This window comes from Triturus cristatus, chromosome 4_1 (assembly GCF_964204655.1).
Source record: "Triturus cristatus chromosome 4_1, aTriCri1.1, whole genome shotgun sequence".
NCBI classification, from domain to species: Eukaryota; Metazoa; Chordata; class Amphibia; order Caudata; family Salamandridae; genus Triturus; species Triturus cristatus.
This window is the reverse complement of record NC_140585.1, coordinates 1244286880-1244305327: the sequence shown is the minus strand read 5'-3', so window position 1 is coordinate 1244305327 and position 18448 is coordinate 1244286880. Positions and strand designations below refer to the sequence as shown.

General features: G+C 45.7%; 1 long non-coding RNA gene across 2 annotated transcripts in view; it reads left to right on the top strand.

Annotated features, from left to right (window-relative positions):
- LOC146856506 (uncharacterized) overlaps positions 1 to 18448 on the top strand; it is a 272731-nt gene that overhangs the window by 38185 nt on the left and 216098 nt on the right. The window contains exon 6 of one of the 2 annotated variants that reach the window (XR_014980958.1): positions 3194 to 3300. The exons of the other annotated variant lie outside the window; for it this stretch is intronic. This is a non-coding gene — a long non-coding RNA (uncharacterized LOC146856506). The remainder of the gene's footprint in view (positions 1 to 3193; positions 3301 to 18448) is intronic. 2 annotated transcript variants of the gene reach the window in all.

The following is an 18448-nucleotide window of genomic DNA, read 5'->3' as shown; positions in this document are numbered from 1 at the left end:
TATCAGCAAGAGATGATGCGAGAGGGAGCTGCGCCGAACCATGGGTAGAGCTTAGTAGCCGTCATGTTGGTTTCAAAGCAGGCAATAGGAGAAGCACAGGAGGCAGAAACAGGTGTCGGGGGTAACATGGAGATGAATTATCAGCTATGTCTAGTGCCCTGGAGGTGGTTGTTCCTAAAATTGGGGGAAGAGAAATAGTGTTATCATGGTTAGAAGTGTAGTTGGTGTGCTGCACAACCATTGTCTTGTCAGAGCTTACGGGTTGAACAGTGTGAAGTGCGGGTGACTCACCATTAGACATCAGGCGGGGAGAAGAGGAGAATTCCTAGGAGCAACCCCTGTGTGGACGGGACTCGAAATGGTGTTCCCAAAGCCAAGTGGAGGAATAACCTGAATGTTAGTGATAGTGGTGTGCGTGCTAGGCATGTCCGCTGAGTTGATGGAGTCCTCAGATCGGTACACAGGTAGAAGTGTGGGCTCAACCAAGCAGGCAGATGAGGCGTAAGGTGCAGCCAGTGCCATTTCAGAGGGTAAGCCCATAGGTAGTGCTTGGGATATAGAATTGAAAGAAGTAGAGGGTGAAGGTGTAGAGGTAAGGTTATTGTGCCCAGTAGAGGTAGCAGTAACTTTATTAAGAGTGTTTTTAATCCTCATAAAGATATTGTCAAAGCGTTTGAGATTTCTGTCCGTGGCTTGGATTAGGATGTTCCCATTATTATGTATGGAGATGGTCAACTCAGCCTCAAGGGCTGGGGAGGGTGACGTGGTTAAGCGGAAACCGTACGAAGTTTTGGCCAGTAGCTTGGTACTCAGTGTAGAGCTGAGAGTCTTTCTCCACTGGGCTTATCTGTTCGTGTAGAAAATAAGGTCCAACACCACAGTGCCCTTGGAGGTAGTAAATGTGTGTGATATAAGTGTTCCCGACCAATGTTTGAGCAGATTGTGTTTGTAGGTCTTTTGCAATTTCAATGATAAGCTGGGAGGATAGATGATCCTACAAGCATTCAGGCCTAACTGAGCACAGAGGTCAGAGTTGCTAGCGGTGCGTTGCAGCATGCTGAGGTTAGGACAAAGATATCAATGTAGAGATAGCCGCCCCTATATCCCTACAAGTGCTTGATGGCCGCGAGACTGCCCTATTTTAGTTTCTAGGACAGGCATTCAAGAAGATTCCATTAAGTTGAAGTGCCCACATGAGCGGTAGGGGAGAAGCAGCCTCTGATGTTTTTAGGTGCGTCCAGAAGTCAGTGTAGGACATTGTGAAATGGTAGATTGAGGGCTAGTCTAATGGTCTCTGGAAATTGATTCCAAATGTGTTCGGAAGGAGAATGTCTTTTTCATTGTCTTAGTCACTTTGGTTTTTTGAGATCTCCACTTGGAAACTGAATTTACCTATAGTGTTCCTCTCTAACCCTGAAGTGCATAGTTTGTTTTTCTGGTAGATCGGAGTTCGTGGTATTTTTGTCGTGCATGTCACCTTAAAATCCATTCTGTGTTGAAAAGGGAGCCAATGTAATTTAAGATCAGTTATGGTATGAATATTTAATAAGGTTAGCTACCACATGGAGAATAATGCTTATGTGTGCAAGTGTGTATTTTGGGAGATCTGAATGTAGGATGTGCCTTTGTCAAGGTGAGGAAGGGCAAGGGCCTGTACTGCTGTTTTAGTTTCTTTAATAGGAATAGTTGGAGTGAAGAAGACTTTGTATGTTTGAGGTACCACCATTGTGTTTTGGTCGATGTGGAAACTAATCAATCTGGCAAATGGGACCAACTTGGGAGAGATGGTGGTGTATATGCCATTTTTGTACTGAAGTGGTGTTCCAATGAGCAAAGGAGATATATGTTTTTTGACTAGTTTAATTTCAGGTGGAATTTAACAAGTTCATCAGTTCTTGGAGAATTTCATGTTTTTAATGTCTGCTGAACTGGATATTTCGTTTTAGTGAAAGGGTCTGAAATGGGAATGATATTAATTTAGCAAATTGTGATGTGAAAGAAGAGATGCAACCAGCCCAGTACTTGTCACTTCTAACCTGTGCGATAAAATGGAGGAGTGACATTGTCAATTGTTTCAAATCCACTGACAGACACAACAATGTACGTCGTTGTCAGATGTATCTTTGGACAGTAGCTATTGTTGTACTGCACTTTGGGAATCCTGATTGGAAAGTGTTCAGGAGGTGATTATTGGAAATATCTGATGATCTGTGTAATATCAGTGCGGTCACACATGGAATCTTGACATGGGTTCCAGATCATAGAAGTTGAACGAAGACATGTCAAGATTCTAGGACGGGCAATTGTGTGAGGTTGCCCCTTCTGTAGCGGTGATGTCTTTTTTTTTTAAATAAAAGATGTCAACGATTTAGTGCGTGAAGGAGATGGTTTATTGAAGATTGAGCAGGAACACAGAAGGGAAGCCTGAAGTGAAGTCTGAATCCCAGATGGAGAAATTCTTCTAAGCGAAGTAACTTTGGATGATATTCCAGAGTTGTGTTTCCAAGAGCTCTCGGTTTCAAAGTTGATCTCGCGGCTAGCAGTAAGCTCGACATTGTTATAGTATTTTATTAACATTTGCCTAATACGAGATTGTTCCCAGCACATGTCGGCACAAGCTCAGTGGGGGACTAGCTGCGCCAGGGATTCATCACTATGCCTGGTGAACGATATCGTGGCTGAGCACGTGTTGGTGTGAGCTCAGTGGCTGTACAAGAGATTCATTACCCTGAGCAACTAGCGTACCGCAACGTATTCATGTTCCCGCATTAGGAACAAGCTCTACTTTTCTGCGCAATACGACGTTGTGGCAGCCATTTTGTAGCGTTGGGCTGAACCTATGAGGTTTTACTGGAAATCACGCTGTACTGGAAAAATATGTAATGATTGTTGCCAGGAAACTGTGCATGAAGTATACCTAGGTGAAGCACGTTTGAGTCAATAGGGTTTGTGAGCATCCGTGATTCACATGCTGTGTACAAGGAAAGAAGCCATTTGTAAATACTGGAAAACCCCAGTGATTCACACACTATAAATTATATTTAAGCGAATACAGTGATTTGCACACCTATTTATGTGAAGCCAAATGTTTTTACATTTCAAGGAATTGGCATATGGTTAAAATTCATTTTGTTCCTAGTGCATATTTTTAGTGTATTCCATTTTAGTTTCTAATTTTTTACCGTCTATTTAGGAACTGTGGAAGGGATTAATGCTCCAGCATCTTTTTTATCCAGTCGGAAGCCAACTCTGGAGTGGGAACAGTGGAAGGATTAGAAGCTTATCTGGAAGTTATTTAAGGTGACAAATTTAAGGAAATTGGTGATTTTAAAACATTTTTTGGGATCTGAAGGAAGAACAGTTTTGCTTCATTTACAAAAAATTGTACCAGATGATGAAAGTGAAGATGACACTGATGTATATGAGTTGGCAATGCTGCATTTGGAGTTATAATTAAACAAAAATCTAATGTTTTTGCTAGCCGCAAACTAATGCAAAGAGGTCAATTACCTAATGAATCTATTGATTCATTTGTCAGTGATCTGAGGGTACTAGCTGCAAAATGTGATTATGGTGCCTTTAGGGACCAGATGTTCGGTAATAAGCTAGTGCATAAAGTAGCTGACATTAAACTACAGGAGAAATTGTTATTGGTACATGATTTGATATTGGGTAAAGCAATAGACATAGCTCGTCAATTTCAAGAGATGAAAATAGGACTGAAAGAATTAGCTCATAAAACTGTAGATATTGTAGCTTTGGTAAAAAAAAAAAAAGTGAACCAGTCATCAAATTTAGCAAAAATGGGGATACAAAAAATGCAAGGTAATGGAACGAAATGATATAACTAAGCACAGTAGGGGAATTGTGTGTTTTAAATGTGGTCAATTTGGTCATTATGCTAATGACAGAACATGTCCGGCCATTGGAAAGTTTTGTAGAAACTGCAAAGGTAAGGTTCACTTTGCTAGGGTTTGCAAGAATAGGAATTGCACTATTAATGGTGAAGCTAGTAAACAAAGGCAAATTAGAGAGGTTAAACAAGATGGAGAAACTATGGTGGAGGAGTATATTCTAGGTATGTATGAGGGAAACGAGAATAAGAAGGATGCACTGTTTTGTCTGCAAGAAATAGGAGGGGTGGATGTAAAGGTTATGGTAGATTCTGGGGCAAGACCTAGCTTAATCAGAGATGATTTGTTGCACTGTTTTCCTGATGTGTGGATGTCTCCACTGGACATTAAATTGGTGGGATATGGGACCAAACCCTTATATGTGATAGTTTTTTTTACTGTCTTCTTTGGCTTATACAGGGAAAACTATTGACACCAAGATATATGTTGCCAAAGAAGGTTTGTGTTGATTGGGGTGGCCAAAACAAAGGGTTCTAATGATTGAGCTAGATCCTAACCATCCTGAGCAAGTATTAGGGTATAAAGATTTGATTGCTCAGGTGAGCGTGGATAGCTCCAGGGACTGGGAAAACATGTTCCCTAAATAATTTTCAACTGATTTTGGGTTATTAAAGCATTTTGTACACAAGATAATTCTGAAAGAGGGAGCTGAATCAATGGTTTACAAAGTTCGCAATGTACCCATATCAATGAAGAAAGCAGTAAAGGAAGAATTGGAAAGGTTATGTAATCTTGATAGCCTAGAAGAAAGTGACTTGTCACATTGATTGTCCCCAGTTGTTGTTGTAAACAAATCTAATGTTAAGATTAGATTATTTGTGGCTCTGAGGGGTTTAAACAACTGTGTGTGGGTAGATCAGTATCCTTTGCCCAATATTGGAAAAATGTTTGCCAAACTATAGGGGGCCAGAGTGTTCACAACTTTAGATTTATCAAATGCTTATCATCAAATAGCGTTACATGAGGATAGTAAGCCATATACATCTTTAATTACTCCAGAGGGATCTTATCGCTATAAGAGGATGCCGTTTGGCTTAATTTCGGCATCAGCAGTGTTCCATCGCATAATGCACAAATTGTTTAAAAAAATTAAGATGATATTTTGGTGTGGGTAAAATCGAAACAAGAACATGCTGAAACATTGGTAAAAGTTTTAACCATTCTGGAGAATGACGGATTTACCTTAACCATAGAGAATCATAAGTTTGAAAGAAATCCTGTTGACTATTTAGGTCATAATATTTCTAGGTAGTTTATTGCACCCAAGGAAAGTTTGGTGAGGGTCATTGAAGATGCATCAGAACCTAAAGAGAAGGATCAGCTGAGATCATTTATGGGTTTAGCGGAATACTATTCTAAATGTATTCCAGATTTTTCAAATATGACGGTACATATGAGAGAATTGCTAAAGTTGAATTGGAAGTTTGACTGAAATAATGAATGTAAATGTGACTTTAGTAATTTAAAAAAAATGCATTGCTGGGACACCCACACTGACACCATTTGACACATATGTAAGTCTATCATAACAACTGATGCCAGCAATGTGGGTCTAGGTGTGGTACTAATGCAGGAACAGGATGGAAAGGATGTAAATATTGCTTTTGCTTTAAGGCCTTTGAGGGGCGCGGAAAGTACATTTTCAACTTTGGAGAAAGAACCCCATGCATGCTGGTGGGCAGTTGAATATTTTAGAAAATATGTTTAAGGTACAGAATTTGAGATAAGAACAGATCATCACCCGTTAACTGAATCATTTACTATGAGTGGGTATCGGAGAGCTATTCCGAGAGTAGTGAAATAGCAGTATAGATTGAAAAATTTCCTTTTACTTGTAAAATGCATTCTTGGGGCTAGTTATGTTCTAGCTGATTGTTTATCAAGGCTACCAATATATGTTGGTGATGAATTTCAGTTTACTGAATCTGTTATGGATAGGGTATATTGAAATGTGAAATTTCTGAAGGGTGTTCGGCTGAAGATCAATGGAGGGATGCTTGGGATAATGATACTGAGATGCAGCTAGTTTTGAAGTACATTAAATCTAGGTGGCCAAGGAAGAATATGTTAGATGACAATGTATTAGCTTATTGGCACGTGGAGCATGAATTGTCTGAATTTAATGGTATGTTGTTACGAGGAGAACAATTGGTTGTCCCCAGCAGTCTAAGACCGAACATTTGTGAGTTGGCTCATGAAGAACATCCAGGTGTGAGTAGCATGAAACGGAGATTAAGATGTGATTTTTGGTGGCCCAGTGTGGACAGGGAGATTGAAGGAAAAGTGAGGTCATGCATAGGGTGTGCAACAAGTGATAAATCGCAGAAAGTTGTCAAGTATGTGAAAGGTCCTATGTCAATACCCAGCAGAGTTTGGGAGCGAGTATCTTTGGATATTGCAGGACCCATGTGTTTAGCCAAGTGTTTTGTTTAGTGTTGATCAATTGTCCCAGTGGCCTGAAGTGAAATTTATTAATAAGGTCACATCCAAAGATGTAATTCTATTTTTAAAGGAAGTGTTTGAAAGAGAAGGGTTTCCAAAGAGTCTAGTGACAGATAATGGAGTTCAATTAAGAATCATGGATGCTGGATGTATTTGAGAAAGTTAAACGGGACGTGAAGCTGAATGTCAGTAGTAGATGAAGTGGTGAAACAATTTCTAGGCCTAAATGTCAAAGCCGAGATGTGACTCTTAAGGTTGGTGATTGGGTTAATGTGACGAAAGGGGGGGGGGGGTATGTAAAAGTAGGGGAATCTAAGTTCACTGAACCTATGAAGGTTGTAAGAGTGGGTAGTAATGTGGCGCAGTTGACTGATGGGAATGTGTGGAGCATGAGTAAAGTGTGCATATTGAAAAAGTGTTTATGACCTAAGGAGGATGGAACAGACAAAGGTACATCCACTAAGGAGGGTTTAAAATCTGAGATGAGTGTGGTTCAAAGGGACAGAAGATTGATGACACGATTGAGCCATTCTCCTATTTGGAGTAGGGATCATGTGGTGTCCTGAGAAAACATTACATTTGGAGATAATCCTTAACCATGGACATAAGAGGTGGCAGACCATTTGTAAATCATTGTATATAGGTTTTGAATATATTAAATTGATGTAGGTAATATATTGTTTGAAAATCCTTGTACATATGTTACTTAAATTCAAAGCTGTGTTTGTTTTACAGAAGGGAATGTGTATTATCCTCTTGGTCACACATGGAATCTTGACATGTATTCCAGATCATAGAAGGTGAAGGAAGACATGTCAAGATTCCAGGCGGGGCGGTTGCGTCAGGTTGTCCCTTCTGTAGCGATGATGTACTTTTATTAATAAAAGATGTTAATGACTCACTGTGTGAAGGAGAAGATTTATTGAAGATTCTGGCACACTGTTTGTTGGAAACCGGGCAACCGGGTTAGCAGTCACCAGGTTCCCAGCACAATGGTAGCTTGGCTCGAGCGGTTGGGGTCAGGCACCGTGTGAAGTGTACGTCACACCCTCACAATAACCATGCGTTCATCCGTTCCAAAAACGACACTACACCGTAAAAATAATGCAAGTCAAATTGAAAATATATATGTCTTTATCTTATTTTCTCTTAGTTGCAGGTTTCATAAAATAAATACAATACAATAAGACTTTCCTTAGAAGAGCAGGTCAAATAAATAATACTACATTGGAATTTCAATAAATAGGTTCAGGTCATAAATAAGCAAGGAATAAATAGGGTGCAATAAATACAGATGGCAAATAAATACAGTCAGACAATAAATATAGTGCAGGAATAACTTAGTGGATGACAATAAATAAAGCACTTCCAATAAATAAGGTAAAACAGTCAATGACAGTGACAATTCAAATCATTTACATGAGGTCACTTGGTCTTACTTTGCCCATACACAACTTAAGGACACTTGGATGGCATGGGGGTGCCCCACCTAGATTGGTCAAGGCTGGGGCCTAAGCTGAGGCAGAACAAGAGTAATCTAAAGAACTGGCCCTCCAAACTACACAGCTCTTTATGTAGGTCACTGTACCAGTCTCAGTTCACCCCTGGCACTCCCAGGCTGGTTCTAACACCCCTCTAGCCCCTAGAATGGTCTTTTAGGGCTCCACAGGGCCTTAGACGCCCCCTCTACCACTTACTGCCCTTTTTCACGATGATCGGCTCCGCTCGGCACCGTGTCGACACCGTGAGGCGGCTCCGGATCGATGTCGCTGGGCGGTCTCGGCTCGAAGTCGCTGGGCGGTCTCGGCTCGATGTCGCTGGGCGGTCTCGGCTCGATGTCGCTGGGCGGTCTCGACTCGATGTCGCCTTCCGGCGTCGCAGGGACTCGGACTCCCCACTTCCTGGTGTCTCCGGAGTGCGATCTCCACTCCCGACCTCCGGCGCGCTTCACCTCAGTTTCCGGCGACTCCGGTGGGCGGACTTGACTCCCCCGTCGACGCCTCACCTCGACCTCAGGTGACTCCCGACTCGACCTCCGGCGCCTCTCCACGACCTCCGTCGGCGCCCTCACTCGACCTCGGGTTACTCCTTACTCGACCTCCGGTGACTCTCCACGACCTCCGTCGGCGCCCTCACTCGACCTCTGGCGGCTCCGGGTACGACGTCTGCTTTCTGTCAGCGCCGCTTCTCGACCTCAGGCCCCAGGTCTCCAGGCTTCTCGACGTCAGGACTCCAGGAGGACACTGCTGAACAGGTCAGGAACTTGCTGTTCTTCTTCTTTAAGGCCTGTTTCAAATATTTAGTTCTTTAAGATGGTTCTTCTATTCTTGGTCCCACACAGGGCTCTAGGCTGGGCTTGGTCAGTAGGGACTAGCATCAAGGGTGGGTTTCTGGACCCCACTCCAAGCACTGGTTTCCACCCCTGCTGCCTTACTCCGACCTCCTTCTAACTCTGTCCTCTCTCTTCTCTAGTCAGATGCCAACTGCCACTCTGAGATGGCCTCCCAACATTCTAAACTGCCTCCCTCTGTCACAGGGTTCTAGAATGTTCTGGAAACCTCCAGTGGGTTCTGGTGATGTCACAGGTGACAATGGGTGGCCACCATTTTGTGTCTCAGGCCCTCAGACAGAAGTTCCAGGGGTAGGGAAAATGGCTCCCTGATCCTGCATCAACACTAAAAAGTCTGGTGGTTCCCAAAAAGGAAAAATTATAATAGGGTTTGAGGCAAAAGTGGGACAAAATAAATAATGATGAGGAGGGACCACCCAAAGGGCTGACAGGTCTAACACTGTTTTTCAGTGTTTCTGAGAGAAGAGTTTGGAGACAGGGCTCAAGTTCTGAAGTCCGTTGTAGGGGGTAATCTGACCCGATGTTAAAGCAGATGGAACATAGGCGCTGGAAGTAGGGATTCTGCAGTACCCCAGAAATAATCATGCTGGAGTACAGAAAGTGAATGAGCAGTAAAGGTGCCTTTAAATTTTGTGTGTACTTTTCCACATTTGCTGTGCGTTTAAAGACAAAGGTCATATATCAGTCTAGATCTTCTGACAAACTGCTGTTTATTCAACAACTGTAGTGTACATTTATTGTTTTGACTGCAAAGTGAGAGTGTTTTGTAAAAGTGGACTAGGGTCAATCTTGCTGAGGTACAGGAAATGATAGCAAAAGGCTATAGAATGTCAGGTATTTTCTAACAACATTTAGCTATCAGGAAAAGATATATAAACATTTCAAATTATATCAGCATTTAGGAAAGGACAAATAAAGCATTTTTTTTTCATTCTGACGAGTGATGGAAATAGATTTTAATTGGATCAAAAGAAATCAAAACACTTTTCTCGTTGATGTGATACATGTTGACTGAAACCCGATTTCCACACATTCGTTGTTGAGCTATGTATTTTTACCAGTAAATCTGCATGTCTATGCAAATTTAGTGCGTCTAATCAGTGTGGATACTTGTTCCTATGTGAAGAGGGTATAGAAAACGTTAAAGAAAAGGTGTGGTTGGAATATATGGTTCCAGGGGGATCTTCCTTATTTAGAAGTGTTGCCCTCACACACCCATGTGGGTGTCATGCTTCATCATAGGACGTTTTGCTCCTTGTGGGGCCGGCGCTGCAGTGCCCCATGGACACCGCGAGAGGGCTCTTTGTCTGAGATCTTTTCTTGTATCAGCTGTGATGGTGCATGCAGGTGTGTGGAATATAATGTCTAAGGTGGGTAGTGTGATCTTAAAATTACCTAAAGGAGATTAAATTTTATTCAGAGAACCTTCGGTAAGGTTAAAAACTAAGATGCTGTAGTATGAGCAAGGTTTTGATACGTCACTACTCAGTGAGTGTGTTGTAGTGAGCTATCGTGATTTCACTATTCAGGTCGACATGTTTCACGCTATGTTGGTCCTGTACTGGATCCCTAGCGTTTCTTCAGGACCAAAAAAAATGTTCCCTGCCCCTGAATTAGAGTGGGTATCCAGAGTCTTATTATACTCAAACCCTGGTAGTGATAAAATAGATCCTAGGTATCTATGTCATGCTCACCCCAGTAGGAATCCATAAAGCAACCCCTACTCATAGGCCATAATGTGCCCTAGGTTAAGGCAGGGGTCCGCAAGATTATTGCGGTTTAGTTCCATCTTTGATCAGCAGCCTGTCACCTACCCCATGTCCTGCCTGCCTCTTTAACATTTTCTATACCCTCTTCACATAGGAACAAGTATCCACACTGATTAGAGGTGTCAATTATAGTGAGGAGCACGTGTACTGGACCTTAATCTGGCTCCTAGTACCCCTCTTTTTGATTTATGCAAATTTAGTGGCCATTTCCATGGAAAATGTGCTGTCTGTAAATGAAAATGTGTGCTACCACACCAGTGCGCCAAAATACACCACCTGCTACATACCACAACCTAACCACTCCTGCTGAATGGACGTGGTACATTTGCTAAACTGTTTTTTGTTTGGTTGTGTGCTTTTTTTTGTATGATGCTTTGGTCTTTCTCAATCTCTATGACTCCAGAGATATAAAATGAATGACTGCACCACCACTCTAGCAAGTGTTCCAGCACCACTGAATGGGAAAGTTAACTCCTCCGGGAGGCATTTCGTATGTTGAGAATTGTTTTTAGCAATATTCTGTGCATACAATTTTAGCAACATTGCAGGAGTTTGATCTAAATAAATTCTGGTGTGAAAATACATTTTGTTTCTGAGGTCAGTTAAGTAAGAAGGCAGAGATTCAAGGATTTAGCCTGATGAGCTCCCGTTGCCTTTGCAGTGGATAAAGTGTCGTGGACAATTTTGGGAACTGTAGTGGTCTGATTAATCTAGAATTGGTTGTTGGTGCGTAGGGCTCTGCTTTTTCTTAGTTTATCTGGGCACTCATAGGTGGTTGTGCTTGTTTTCCTGAGCTGTGTTTAGCCTTACTTATGTGCAGGGGTGGGGGCTGAGGTGGAGGATGCCTAATTATGAAGGATGCAGATGAAGTGTGTGGCTGCTCTCTCTTGGGTGGTGATAGATGGGTGGGGCTAAAATGCTTATACTGCCTTGACCCATTCAGATAAAGGTAAAATCTGGTAGGTCTTTTTCAGCGTGTATTGCAGGCTCTGAATATTGCCAAGAAATATTCCCTGTAATAGAAATAACATCTTTTCTGTGATGCCCAGTCTAGTCTTTCGCAGCAGCTTCGAAATGAGCCTTGAAGATGATATAACCAGTTAGATATATCATCTTCACAAAGACCGTCAGTACCTACAAATAATCCAATCCCTATGTCCCACTGCGTGCCTAGCCTCCTTTGAGTCTTCAGTTGACATTCGCAATAGGGGCAAGTCATTCCTTTGCTGCTGTAGCCCATCTTTAGTCAGCCAGATTTCTGTAATTGCTGTGTCTTCAAAAGCCTACTTTTTACATTCCAGTAGCTTTCTGTTACACAGTGTATTTCAGAGCCCTGAAGTCTGGAACCACTGCTTCATTCAGGGTAGCAGTTGGTAGTCCGGTTGTTAGGATTGATCAATTGAAACCTATCTTGTTCCATTACTGGAGAAGGATGGCTCTCTGTGGTTGACAATGCTTTTTTTTTGTTGGAACAATTTATTTTGAGGTTTGTTTTGCTGGTACAGCACGGCCTGAAAGGCTCATAAACAAACATCAGGATGCAGTACATTTCTAAGCAGTACCAATATTTCAAAACTTCAACAAAAGAAGAAAAACAAATGAAAACCCAGGCACAACCCAGGTGCCACCCCCACACCCCACGTAGGATGTTGTACCACAGCATTGAAATAACAGTAGCTAGTAGCTCCAGGTGTGGCAATGACTATGACCGTATTTCCTGCTCAATGAGGGAATCTGGGGGTCGTGTGGAGGGCACGTCCTTGCCCCTGTATTCAGCCCATCACTTCCAAATTCTATTATGTTTCTGTAGACAGCTTTGCGCCTGGAATACTGCTAACTCCATCCCCATGAACCTGTCCATGGTGCATTTCCACCCACCCACCAAGGGTGGAGACATTCCCTTGCAGTGTTGGGCTATGTCTCTCTTGGCCAGTGTGAGCCCCAAAAACAGACGGTGTTGTTTGTATCTGTTACCTCCGATCCTGTCTGTGCTGTGCAGGAGGATAAGCTTGGGCTCGAGGGGCAGCTGACAGGACAGTACTTGTTCCAGACAAGAGTTTATCTTGCACCAAAAAAGCTGGAGTGTGCTGCAACTCCATACTGTATGGAGGAAGGTCCCTTCCTCCCTGTTTCATCTGAGACATGCAGGGGACAATATTTCGCTTATGCGCCAGAGGAGGGACCTTGTGTAATATGCACGGTGTATATACTTAAAGTGAATTAAGCGGTACCGTGTTGCAATGGCGGAACCACAGGGACTCACCAGGGCCTCCGTCCAGTCATCATCAGTTAGGTCTATGATGTCGCCCGCCCACACCATCCGAAACACACCCAGCGTGGTTTGACTGTGTGTAACTAAGGTTTGATAAACTTGCCTAATCTTGTGGGCGCCCAAGTTTTCCATCAATAGTTGCCCTACAAGTGGGTTGAATTCATGCAAGTCAGTCAGGGTCTTGATATGAGGTGTCTATGCATGTCTAAGTTGTAAATATTTGTAGAACTGGTTGCGGTGGAGTTGAAATTCCTCCTGCAGCTGTTCAAATGATTTGAACACTGTCCCTTTCATAATGTCTCCTAGTGTGGATAGTCTGATGAGGTCCCAAGCGCGGGAACCTAGTGAGTGCAGCAACCTGCTGAACGTATGTTCCATGCCACAGTGCAGTCGCCTGAGATAACCATCCACCCCATCTGCTGCACCGTACGGCTCCATAATTAGATAACCACTTTGGCCTCTGGGGGTAGGTGGCCTATATTTGCCTGGCTATAGAGAAGGTCTAATTGTGTTTGATTACCCATCGCACATTTCTCAACTGTGGATGCCGGTCAGTCTGCGTGCTGTACCACCATTTGTTTATATTACGTAGATGGGAAGCTCAGTAGTAGGCGTATATATCCACTGCAGAGATTCTTCCACAGTAGGTGGACTGTGTACAGGTCCGGAGGGTGACTGACTGCCCCGCCCCCCACCCCCCAAATAAATGATTAAGGGTTGCATTGATCTGATTAAACCACAACTGTGGGGTCATGTAGGGGAAGTTTTGGAGCTGGTACAGCAGGCGTCGCAATGAGACCATTTTGAAAATGGCTGACCACCCAAATAAGGATGGGGTAAGGGAGACCATGCCTTCACCTCTTCTCGGATACGTGGTATTGAGGGGTGGATATTGTGTGACCAGGAGACCGTCGGGCAGGGTGAGATGTATATACCCAAGTACAGGAAGCCCCCCGTGGCATGGGTCAGATGGGTCGCCCATGTACGCCTGCCTTGGTCTCCACAAACCGAGAATAGCACCGATTTCAACAGGATTGTGCATAGGCTAGAGGTTCCCCCGAATACTCGGAGTATTTGAAGGGTTCGCGGGCCATTGAATCCTGGGTCCATAAGGAAGAATAAGGCATTATCTGCATATAGTGCAATCCTGTCCGACGTCTCAGCGGACCATTCAAACCCACACACTAGGGGGGTCCTGCCTCACCCATGTGGCTAAAGGGTTGATTGCAAGTGCAAATAATAGAGCAGATAGTGGGCACCCCTGCCTGGTACCCTATGGATTGGGAATTGTTCTGATGTTGCCCAGCCACTCGTACCGAGGCGGAGAGATGTGTATAGAGAAGGCGGATATATGACAGGAACCGCGGGCCAAAGTTTGAAAGCTTGCAGGAGAAGAAATACGTAGGCCCAACTGAGCGAGTCAAATGCTTTGTCAATGTCAGCTAATGGAATGGCTGCGGGTTGACTGAGTTCTGGCACCTTTGCGAGGGTGTTGTGAACATGCCTGATATTGTGATATATTGATCTTCGCGGCATTAAACCAGCATGATCAGGATAAACAAGATCAGAGAGATGTGGGAGGAGACGATCTGTGAGGACCTTACCAAAGAGTTTAGCTTCAAGGTTTAGTAGTGAGATAGGGCGCTACGAGGAAGGTTCCTCGGGAGGGCACCCCGGCTTGTGGAACACCACAATTTCTGCGTGTCGCCAGTCCAATGGGAGGATCTGTTGCCCGAGGGCTTCTTGGATCACTCTTAGCAAGTGTGGGCCTAGTTGGGGAATATGTGATCTTAGGAATTTGCTCGGGAACCCATTGGGTCACGGCGCAGGCCTGATAGGGCGGTAGCGAGTTCCTCTACCATAATCTGCGTATTGAGTTGTTCCGGTATATCATCTAGGACCGCTTTTGGCGGTATGTCCCTTAAAAACTCTCTAATTTGATCCTGGGACAGGACTTCCTGTTTCATATATAAATTTGAGTAATATGTTGCGAACGCCCGAGCATCTGCCATGGGGTTAGTGCACAGGCCCCCTTCCGCATCTCGTAGTGCCGTCATCGGGGTTGGCGACTGCGCCATTTGACAAAGACGGTGTAACATCTTGCTGATTTATCCTCCCATTGATATATTCTACATTGGGTCGCCTGTCATGCCTGCTGGGCCTCATTCATGTGTAGTTGGTTCAATTGCTGTTGGCAAAGGAGACATCGCTTGGGCACTGCCTCCTTCTCTCACCGTGGCCTCGAGCGCGTTGACTGGTCTCCAGTTCTACCACTTGTGTGATACTGCGATGTTTCTCACCGGCGCAGTAACTAATATCCACCCCCGCAGAGTGGGCTTCAGGGCTTCCCACAATATTGTGCCTGAGAGAGCAGTATCAACGTTTGATGCTAAGTATTCCGCAACAGCCTGATGGAGGATAGTGTTATAAGATGAATCTCTCAGTAGCCAGGGAGACCTATGGGGCCCTATGTGTAGTCTGAATGTCACTGGGGAGTGATCTGACAGCCCTCGGACAGGATGGAGACTGCTGTGACCTTGTGAACCTGGGGGAGGAATATATAGTCCAACCTAGAGAGGGACCCATAAGCTGCTGAGAAGAAGGTAAATCCAGGTTCTGCTGGGTGATAGGCTCGCCCCGCGTCTGACCACCCCAGGGAGGATGTCAGAAAGTATAACTTGGACTCTCCTGTGTAGTGGCTAGGTCCCTCCACACGCCACCTGTCGACTGGTGCCATAATATCATTCCAGTCCCCCCCCCTATCACTGATAATCAGTCCGGTAGTTCCCCCCCCAAGGCGTAAACCCTGTCCACAAAGACTTACCCCAGGGGAGAGGGGCATAAAAGCTACCAAGCGTCAGTGGTTCTCCATGTAATATCCCCACCACAAGGGTGTCCCTCCTACCCAGGTCCGTCCATACCTTGGGGAATCTGTAGAGGACTCTGCAATGGATCAGAATTGTTGTGCCAGGTGATCCACGGATAAACCCTGAGTAGAAAACCTGATCAAACCCATAGCTTGCTAGGCAATGTACCTTAGTTCCCATCATGTGGGTTTCCTGCAGTAAAAGTCTGTCAATCTCTAGCCTTTTGGCCTATTTCAAGATTGCCCACATTTAGTTATTTTGAGGATCCCCCGAACATTCCATGTCATGATGCAAATCACTCTGGGCTGGTCACCAAATATGTCTGTACCCATATATATTCAGGGAGGGTGCCATTTGTGAGCCGGGTGTGTGGGAACTGTGGTGACTTGGTGTCTGTGCCGTAACAGTGTAAAACATTTGGTGACTAAATTCAATGTCCCCATCCCCAAACCAATACCTTAGCCAACATAAAGTATGTGTAATGGTGGGGGTGCCCCCAAGCTCCAACGGGAGTCTGCGGGGGGCCTCACCAGTGGTTCCCCAAATTCCCAACACCCTCAACCATAGTTCTTTAGGGCATGCAGATGGAACTTGTTGAGGCCAACCAAGCCTGGTAGCCCCTCGAAAATGGACCAAGCAGAGCACATCTGAGGATAATAAGTGAAGATTGATATGGCCGACTCCGGAGCGGCCTGTAGTTCCACTTATGACTCTTCACCCTGCGTATGGGAATGCTTATTGGATCGTGATCGATGTCACCGATTCAATGTGGATTTCTTCAGACGATTCCGTCTATTACTCTGAGTGGAATAAGACTCCAACGCAGGTGGCGTATGCGGCCTGAAGTGCACAGACTCATTGGTCCAAGCGAAGATCGCCTCTGGAGTGTCGAAAAATAAGGATTGTGACTTGTAGGTAACCCTTATCCTTGCCGGGTATAGCAACATGTATTGAATATTGAGCCAGAACTTGGCTGCAACAAAGGATTAGCGCTGTTGTTGGACGAGCCTGGTATAATCGGAGAAAATCATGATATTCTGGGAGTCGTGGGTGAGTTTGTCCCTGTGGCCCGAGCGAATTAGGGGTTAGCGTCTCTGTCCATATAGTAGAGCAGTTTAGTGAAGACAGGGCGGAGCCTCGCCCTGGGGGTGGGGGGGGTTCCTTGTGAGGGCTCTTTGGGCTCGCTCCACAACAAAGCAAGGAGAGAGTGAGTCTTCGGCATGAGAGACCGCAACCACTGTCTCAAGATCCCCTCCATCGAGGCACCTTTGCACCCCTCCAGTAATCCCACAAAGCATAGGTTATTTCTCCAAGCGCGGTCTTCTGCATCTTCTATCCGCACGGCAAGTTCCTAAGTCACCACCGTGAATATCGTAACTTTTTGTTGGAGCGACGTAACTGTGTCCTCCACGGTTGACACCCTGGTCTCAGCCTCGGTGATATGGTCCACGGCCTTTCGAAGGTCTTGTCTCATGAATGAGACCCCTGAGCCAACCGTGTGATTGTGTAATTACGGCAAGCAAGGCGGCGTTGTCTGGGAGGAAACCCCCCTCATCGGCACCACCCACATCCCATAGATAGTGGTGGTGTACTGATCCACGGTACTCTGTTTCGTGGAGGGGAACTTGGATTTGTCTTTCATCATGTTATTGTGGAGGGAGCCTTACAGGCTGGGCACGGCTTTTGCCCAATGTTACCTCTTTTGTTTGGCCTCTTCTCTGCAGCCTCTGACTACCCCGCCTGCTCCTCAGCGAAGGTCGGGCCGAGGTACCGCACCGGGCCTGGCTCGTTGGCTTCCGCCACCCAGGGGCCAAATCCCTTAAGGGAATCACGCCCGCCGGACCACCAGCCAACAGCGCACCGTCCAGGAAATTGCCATGCCTCCCTAACGCCCAGGTCCCACTCCAGCCACCACAGGGTGCACGGGAATTCGAATCAACCCCGGGCGGAGGTGCCACCCCAGTGTAACCCTGCACTACGGGTTCCAGCCACAGCCTTGCGCAACAGGGGCTCCAGGTGAATCGTAAACAATCAGACGGGGATGGCCAACAGGGAAGGCCCCTGCGTCCCAGGCAGGGCAACACTTCGGTCCCTCACAGCGGGTCTACCGCCTCTGGTCCCGCTGGGTGGCTTCGTTGTAGGCGAGGGCGCCTCCCGGCCTGTGCGAGACATGGATGGCTGCCCCAGCTAAAGGACCGTCAGCGCAAAGTCCGCCCGCGGGCCCACCAGGGGACACTACTGCAGGGCGGGTGGTGCAACAAGCAAAAGAGGCACAGCCCCGCCTCAAGAAGAAGTCTTTTCAGGGTCCTCCAGGGCCTCTACACAACCAGCGGCCTCACGTCAGCTCTGCGGCCCTAGGACAGACAGCCCGGGCGCCGTCCACACCACAGCTCCGATGTGCCACGCTTCCCCGGAGCTCTTGCCAGCTGCCACACCAGAGCCTCCACAAGTCCATCGGAGTCCGGCTCTAGCACCCGGCCAAGGTGCAGGCAGGGCAGGGCGGGCGGCAGGATTCTGTCTGCCACGGGGCCCGTTGCACAATCTCCTACAAGGGCAGAACGCCCGCCCGATGTTCTCTGCGCATTCACCACCTGAGTTCACCCCAGGTGAGCCCCGCTCTCCTGATATCGCCTGGACCGCCCCTGCAGGGAATTATTCAGATGACGGATTTCCAGGCTTGGTGAGCCGGAGCGCGCTTAGGAGTCTGCCATGATAGCTCATCAAGCCACGTCCCAGACACTGCACTCGGCGGTCCGGCGTCTCTTGTCTGGCTTTCCATGACTGCCTGGTTTTTAGTCCTCTATGACGGATTTGTTTTTCGTGTGACGGTGTTG